This window comes from Protopterus annectens, chromosome 3.part1 (assembly GCF_019279795.1).
Source record: "Protopterus annectens isolate FY-2018-M chromosome 3.part1, PAN1.0, whole genome shotgun sequence".
Classification (NCBI taxonomy): domain Eukaryota; kingdom Metazoa; phylum Chordata; order Ceratodontiformes; family Protopteridae; genus Protopterus; species Protopterus annectens.
The window spans coordinates 1833748947-1833757407 of record NC_056732.1 but is presented as its reverse complement, the minus strand read 5'-3'; positions in this window follow the sequence as shown (position 1 = coordinate 1833757407).

Here is an 8461-nt window from a genome sequence, read left to right as displayed (position 1 = left end):
CTTCATCGGTCTCCTCAAGGATTTTGGATACTGGCAAAGATGTTTGCAACCTCAAAGTGCCTTTTTTAGGCAATGTCAAAGCAGCAAAACTTCCAATGTAAAGAAAACCACTAGTTCATAGGTTCATAGAGTAGTACTAGGCTAACTGCCTACCTAGCCAATTATCCCATGTGAGAATCAAACCCACAACCTTGTATCTGTAAGGTAACCACCACCCACTAGTGACAACCTCAAGATAATGCTGCTTAATGCCAGGAGCCTAAACAGGAAACTGCACTCCCTGGAAGCACTCCTAACCTTGGAAGATGTTGACATCTGTGTAGCTGAGACTTGGTTCAATGCTGCAGAGAGCGCTCTAGCCATACAAGGCTATAATGCCTTTCACATGTTCAAACCCAAAAGCGGGCATGAAAGAACCAAAGGTGGAGGTATATCCATCTTCATTAAATCCAAATACACCTCCAGACTGGTAAAACAGTACAACTTTCTTGAGTTTCTCCAGTGCAATTAACTAAGTAAAACACCCTACCACATCATCACTACCTGCAGGTCCTCCACCATAAACCAGAAGCACAAAGCCTACCTGGACTAGAGAGTCACTAAGTATACAGCAAAACACCTTGTCACAGGAGATTTTTAACTATTCTTCCATCAATTGGGCGACTTACATGAAAACAAACATGATAACTTAGAGGGTTCTGGACCTCGTTAATTCAAATGGCCTGGAACAGTTGGTTTGTACCCCCACAATAACCTCATATGTCCTAGACCTAGTGCTCACCAACATGGGGGGGGGGGGGATTTATACCATAAATCTGTCTTGCTTGTAGTAAAGATCAGACCTGACACCCCCATAGGAGCAAAAGAAATTAAAAAAATTCTCCAAAGCAAACTATAGCCTACTAAGCAATATTATAAAAAGTTTCAAAACGCTGCTAACACTGCCAACAATGACTCCTATACAGAAGAGTACACAAATTCCCTATATAGCCACTTACACAAATGTATTGACTCAGCTGTACCATGACAGGACAAAAAAACAGGTCCTCCCAGAAAAACAAGCCACCCTGGTGGACTGTTAGTATAGACAAGTTATACAACAAAGGAAAGAAACGATATCTAAGAACAAAAAAAAACTTAGTCACCTGTGGAAGAATATTGTCCAAAATCTGAACAAGCAAATCAGATATCTTGTAAAACCCTCTAAGGCCAGTTATGAGACTAAATTAGCATCCCTAGCTAACGACAGTCATAAGGCATTCTTTAGCTACATCTGTAGCTTGAAAAGGAATGTCCAGGTGTGTGCCAAACTTATACTGAGCGATACGACTTACACGGAACTGGAGGAAATTGCCAACCTGCTCGCTGACAGATTTCACAATAACTTCACGCCCTGTTCCCATCAGCCATACCCCAAAGTATTCCCAACACAAGTCTTCTACCAACCATCTCCAAAAATCAAGTCACACAAGCACTCACACCAAGGTCAAAAACAGCCTCTACAGGACCAGATCGCATCCCAGGCTGGTTACTAAACAATCTAAAGCAAGACATAGTGGAACCACTTGGCATTCTCTTTAACCATAGCCTGAGCACTGGCTTCGTTCCAGAAGAGTGAAGAACAGCAATAGTAATCCCCTTCCACAAAGGGGGTCCATCAATTAACCCTGGGAACTATTGACCCAATAAGCCTACTCAGCCTCATCTAGAAGGCTATGGAAAGAATCATCTTGGACCTCATCAACAAGGACATAGGAAACCTTCAGAGTCTCAAATGACCCAGTTTGGTTTTGTCCAGGGGAGATCTTGTTTATTAAACCTGGTGGACTTTTTTGAAAAGATCACCAAAGCCCTCAGTAAGGGCAAAGCAGCACATACTGCCTGCCTTAACTTAGCCAGGGCTTTGACAATCACCTAATCTGGGATCACAGAGAAGCTCTCCCACCTGGGAATAATTAACCCATACATCACTAGATGTGTAGCAAACTGGCTCACCAACAGAATGTACACTGTCAAAGTCGGGAAGTCCACCTCTACCAGTAGACCAGTTAGCAGTGGGGTACCACAAGGATTGGAATTGGGCCCTCTACTGCTTAGGATCTATTTCTCTGAAATCCAGGCAAAAGAAGATGGCCTGTGGTTTACCAGGTTTGTAGATGATTGTATACTGGGCACAATCATGGAGTCCCCCAGTGATGTTAACATATTACAGAATGGGGTGAAGCAGACATATGATTAGTGGCAAACACATAGGCTAAAACTTAACATAAAAAAAAATGCCTCATTATCCCCTTTGGCAAAGACGTAGCTTCTGCAAATTATGATATGGATCGCACCCCTCTAAGCTCAAACACACTGATGCGACACTCCAGAAAGCAGGTTGATAGCAATCTAAACTTTGATCACCATGTGTCCACAGTGGTGAAGAAAGGCCTTCTACATTGCACATCTCATAAATTAGGGCATTGCATCCAAGACTAAGGAGGTTAAAAACTCTGCTGTACTCAACCATTATCAGAGCAATAATTGAGCACAATGTTCCCTAATGTATGTACCTCACCTGACACCTGTGGCAACTAGAGAGACCACAGATGTTTCTAGCCAAGAGAATCCAGGATGTGCAAAACATAACCTACATGGAAAGACTGAAATCCCTGTCACTGTACACTGTATCATAGAGGCTGCTGAGAGGTGACCTGTGCATGGTTTACAGACCGGTCTCTGACCCTGTCCTAATGGAAATGCTGCACATCTGCAAGTCACATGGGACAAGAGTCACCTGATCCAGGGATCTCAACCTAGCCTGTGTTATCAACAGGACATGTTGGAGACACATATACATCTCCCAGAGATCGACGTTCCACTTCATGTTAAATGGAGCTCCTGAATGACCATTTTTAAGCACAACCTAGACAACTGGATGGGCGACCCCAGGGTGGCACCTATGTCCCTCATGGACAGGGGTAGCCGGTGCTAATCGTATACTCTCTTGACTAACAGTGACCATCTAACTATGGCAAATTTGGGTACATGGGCTTTTTACATGGCTAGGCTTGTAAACGTCCTAGTGCCATTAGCCTAGTAACCTCCTATCAACCTATCCTGTATGTTGTCATACGGAGTGTTCATCTTTGTAAATTTGTTATATAACAGCTCCAACTAGCTAATACAAGTATTTTTCCTGTGATTTTCTCACTTTCACAGTTTACTCTTACATTAAGAAAGTCTATAAACCAACTAATAAGTGTTAAGTGTAAACTTGCTGAGGGCAGTAGAGGTTATTTGGTGGCATGGTGTAATCTGCTTCTGTTCTGAGGAGTAGATATTACTGACTGGAGCTCTAGCTACGTTCTTATTGGTTCTTTCATTTTTTTCTTCTCCGTTTAAACAGTGCTGCTAGTAATTTCCTGTCTTTCAAAGACTTTCAGGAGAGACAGGCTGGCATTTTTCAAGCTTAATCACCACAAAATATCCAATGAAGAACACCACATCACTGCACTAAGTATCCTTTTGGGGTTTTTTCTGTACTTTTCACTTATTTAATTGAATTTTACAACTTTTTTAAGTTTGTTCACTTAAACTTGCTGGCTTTTCATCTAAACAGTCACCTGACTGTTAAAAAACTAGATGAACTAGAATGGTGTGTAGTTAGATGCTTTAATCTGTTTTTTTTTTCATACTGTGGAGAGAACTCCATAGTGAGACACACTGATGTATCACTCCCCAGGCAGTGCAAAGAGAGGGTCACGATCAGTTGTTTACCAGGTGCCTGGATTCACCAAGATTCACCACATCATACTTGCACTCAAGTCTCTGTATCAAAAGTACATATATTACACAGGCATAGTGCACGTGAGTGTAAATGACTTGTGATGTTCGATCTGGGAACATATGAAGAGGAACATGATAGAGCTTTTGGAATATGTGTCTAAGGGGAATATGAATCGAAGCTTGAGCAGCATTCTGTCATCCCCAGTAATACTACAGCAAGACCAAGAACAGGTTACTGACTTCAACAAATGGTTTATCTTCTGGTGTCATTCAAAGGCAGTACAGGATATATCTGCGTGGGAGATGGTAGACTGTCCCCAGTGCGTTGCCAAGGAAGGCCTGCTCCTCTCCCTCCAAAGCTTTTGTAATTTGGATACATCTTTGCCTATTCACAAAGTGCCTTTTTAGGCAGCATCAGTTTTCTAAAGCTTCCAGTATAACAAAACAGTATCCAGATTAACATAATGGCATTGCTGCTCAATGCTAGGAGCCTAAACAAAAACCTCCACTCTTTACAGGCACTCCTTATCCTGGAATACATCAATATATAGATTATTATTGAGACCTGCTTCAAGATGGATGACAGCACTCCATTTTTTCAAAGTTTAAATGCCTACCCCAGATTCAGGTCCACTGCTTTTGATGAAGGCACAAAGGCAGAGCTGTCCCCATATCCTTAAAAAAATTTAAGTCCAAACTCATTAAATAACATAATGACCTAGACCTTCTCCACTTCCAATTTACTATTATCAGTACCCGTAATTATATCACAGATAACTACAGGACCCCCTCAACCAATACCTCCCACCTAACTAGTATGGAATCCCTATGCATTAAGGCAAATGCCATTCTCCTAGGAAACAAACTACAATTTCATCAACTGGGGAGAATTGCACATTCTCAAACATGCATGCTCACAAATTTATCTGCTTTATCAATACAAACTCTCTGGATCAGTTAGTTCACACCCCAAACAAAGGTGAGAACAGCTTGGACTTCCCAACATGGAGCAGCTTTGCAACCCACCAGCTGTCATTTCCTCTCTGGTGTGAATGTTAATCGGTCATATTTCCCACAAGACTGAAGGAGGAAATATCGTTCAATACCTTGATATGCTGAGATTATGCTAAGGTTACTCTACTAAAATTGAATGAACAACTGATCAATTTCAAAATCCCCATCAAACCAGATGACCCCACTGTAGATGCAAAAACCTTTGCAGTCAAATTTTATGCACATATAAAGAGTTCCATAGATACATCTGTCCCACAATAATGTAAACTGAACAGAAAATTTAAGAATAAACCCCCTATGGTAGAACCTCAATATAAACCGACTCTATAACAAAAGAAAAAACTCACTGCACACAAAAATAAACTTAACTCTCAACTTACTAAACAAGAAACTGAACCGTGATCAAATCAACCACGGCCAGATATGAGGTAAAACTAGCTACCCAGATGAAGGATAATCATAAAACCTTCTCTAACAATGCTAGAGACATCAGAAACAATGCCCGACACTGTGCAGAACTACTAGCAAATGCACATACTCGGACCCAGAAAACAAACTATAACTAGCAGACAAATTTAGCTCTAATGCCTCTACCCTCTTATATTCCCAGATCATATACCTACATCTACACCCCTTCCCGCAAACTTCCCAAGAACAAGTTCTCAAGGCACTATCCTAGGCCAAGAACACTAGTTCCATGGGGTCAGATAACATAATGGGCTGGCTAATGGACTACCTGAAACAGGACCGGTCAGACCACCCTTCAAACAGGCTTTGTGTTCAATGAATGGAGGACAGCAACAGTCATACCTCTGCATATAGATGGGGCATCAATGGACTCCGGTAATTACAGACCCATAAGCCTGACCAGCCTTATACGTACAGACTTGGAGAGGATCATTATGGAATTAATAAATAACAGCGTAGGCAAACTACAATCTCTCAAACAAAGAAGGTTATGGAGGCAATGGATGAGGGAAAATCAGCAACTACTACATATCTAGACTTCGCCAAGGCATTCAACACCATTCCATACTCTGGTATTGTGGACAAAAATCTTAAATTTAAATCCTAAGGTTATTCATTGGATCACAGATGGAACCCAAGAGAAGAGGCTTGGTAGCTTAACATCTTCTAAAAGACCTGCAATTAGCAGTATACCTAGGCTTCAATCCTTGAGCTACTACTCTTTGGCATTTACTTCTCCGAGGTCAAAACAAATGTTAAAGGTTTATGGCTGACCAGGTTTGCCCATAAACGTAAAGTTGATGCCATCATAAATTTCCCATAGAACATCAAGTTTCTCCAAAGGGGTCCTTCCCAAAGAGATTGCTGGTGTCAAAGCCACGGGCTGAAACCAAACACCAAGAGATGCAATAATCACATCCTACACCAAGCATAACCTCCTATGCAACTATCACATTGACAACACCCCCTGAAAACTGATAACGTAGTCAGGGATCTGGGAACCTAAGCCAACAAGCTATTTTGAGCACTATGTATCCGCTAATGTAACAAAGCCCTTTTTCAATGCACAGCCGATATCAAAAGGTATAGTGTCCTGGTACAGGGATATAATCATTCCACTATACTTAGCATAGCACTCATTAGGCCAATCACTGAAAATAATGTCCCGGTTAGTATGTACATGTCCAAACACTTGTCACAACTGGAATGACCGCATTGCTTTTTCAGAAAAAAAAAATCAAGGGTCTGAATAATACAACTTAGACTGTCTCACAGCCTTGCCCCTCTTCTTGGTATCTACAGGCTAGTAACAGGTATCCTCTACCCTATGAACAGAACCTTATTTAACCCCATCCATTCAGATCTATTACACATTTGCAAGTCCAGTAGCAATGTGAACACTTGGGATCTCAATCTGTTTTGCACCATTCATAGATCATCCTGATGAGATATGTATGTGCTACAGAGAATACTACTGCTGTGGAACCATCTTCCACTCCACATAAAACAAAGTGTTTCTCTTAGTGGATACAAATGTAATTTGGAAGACCAGATGGAAAACCATGACTTCACCAGTGGTTTAGCACTGATGTCCCACATAGATAGAGGACATAAGTAAATGTCCTAACCTGCTGGGTTATTCATACTCAAAATATTAAGGCTAGAAATAAATGTTAATGTAACGCTCATTTTTTCACGATACTCATAGATCAACAGCCTATTAAGTACCTATAAACCTGATGGAGGCTGCCATGGAGAGGTCAGCAGAGAGGTGGTGGGATTCATACCTATGTCTCCTTCATTTGGTGCAGTACTTGCTGTTCCATTTGACTCGGACCACCAAGCCATCAGTGGCATCTATGTCTTCAGGGTCACCCCTCCCAGGAACATCCAGGTAGGGTGGAATATGAGGTTCTCCAGACTAGGGTGGAAGTGGCTGTAGGGGTGCCATTACCTCCCCTTTGTGCCTCTTTACCTTCTGTAGGTCTGTCTCTCTTCCTTCCATTTGTGAGCTCAAACTAGTGTTCTTGTATTTCTTTTATGTGAATGTCAGTAATGTTAACTCTTTCCTAAATCTCTCTTCTACACCTTCTGCTCTTCTTCTATCCCCATCTTCTCCTATATATATATATATATATATATATATATATATATATATATATATATATATATATATATACCCTTCCTCTTCAGCCACTTTGAGCACAGCCCTCTTAATGCCTTCGTCTGTGCTCCCCCCTGTCATTTTTCTAACTTTCCTATCATCCTCCTTTCTTAACTTACAAAGGCCAAAAAGTACAGTTTTGTACCTACCATAAATGTAGATGTCCGATAGATATGCAACTGCAGTCATAACATATGGGTTGTCCTGCCTCAGGCAGCCCTCGGTCGGCCGGATTCCAAAGTCTGGGTTCAACGTCGGCTGATGTCGCATTTCTCTCCGACGTCAGAGCGGCTGGAGTATATAAACATCAGCCGACGCCATCTTCTTCAGTGTTTCTTGCCCCCGATGCCAGGTGCCCTCCAAGGAAGGCTGAAATCAAATTTGGAAGACAAAAATAGGTTTCCAGACAAATAAATAAGCAATAAACAGATACACCATAACAGATATCCCCAGCTAAGGATAACAGGGAGAGGAGTGGACCCAAGGCATAGAGGGGAAGGAGGGAGGGAAAACCCGACTGCAGTTGCATATCTATCGGACATCTACATTTATGGTAGGTACAAAACTGTACTATGTCCTTCAAGAATGCAACTGCAGTCATAACATATGGGTTGAATACCATAGTTTAGCTGGGGGAGGTGGTATGCTCTAAAATAAGGATGGTGTAGCTAGCAATCCCTGCAGGACTGCCAAAGCAAAGCCTGCTCTGGATCTGGAATATAAAGGGAGATTGTAGTGTTTGGAAAATGTATGCATGGAGCTCCATGTAGCAGCTTCTAGAATATCCTTTGTAGGCACCTCTCTTAAGAAGGCTGTGGAGGTGGCTGTAGCTCTGGTGGAGTGTGGTCTGACATTGGCTGGCACACTCTTTCCATGGAAGGAATAACAGAATCTGATGCAATGTCCAATCCATTTTGAAATTGTCTGTTTGGAAATTGCTTTTCCTTGTGCTCCTGGAGCGTAAGCTACAAAAAGCTGATCCGACTTCCTACTGATCTTGGTTCTGTCTAGATAGTAGCGAAGTTGTCTGTGTATGTCCAAGGT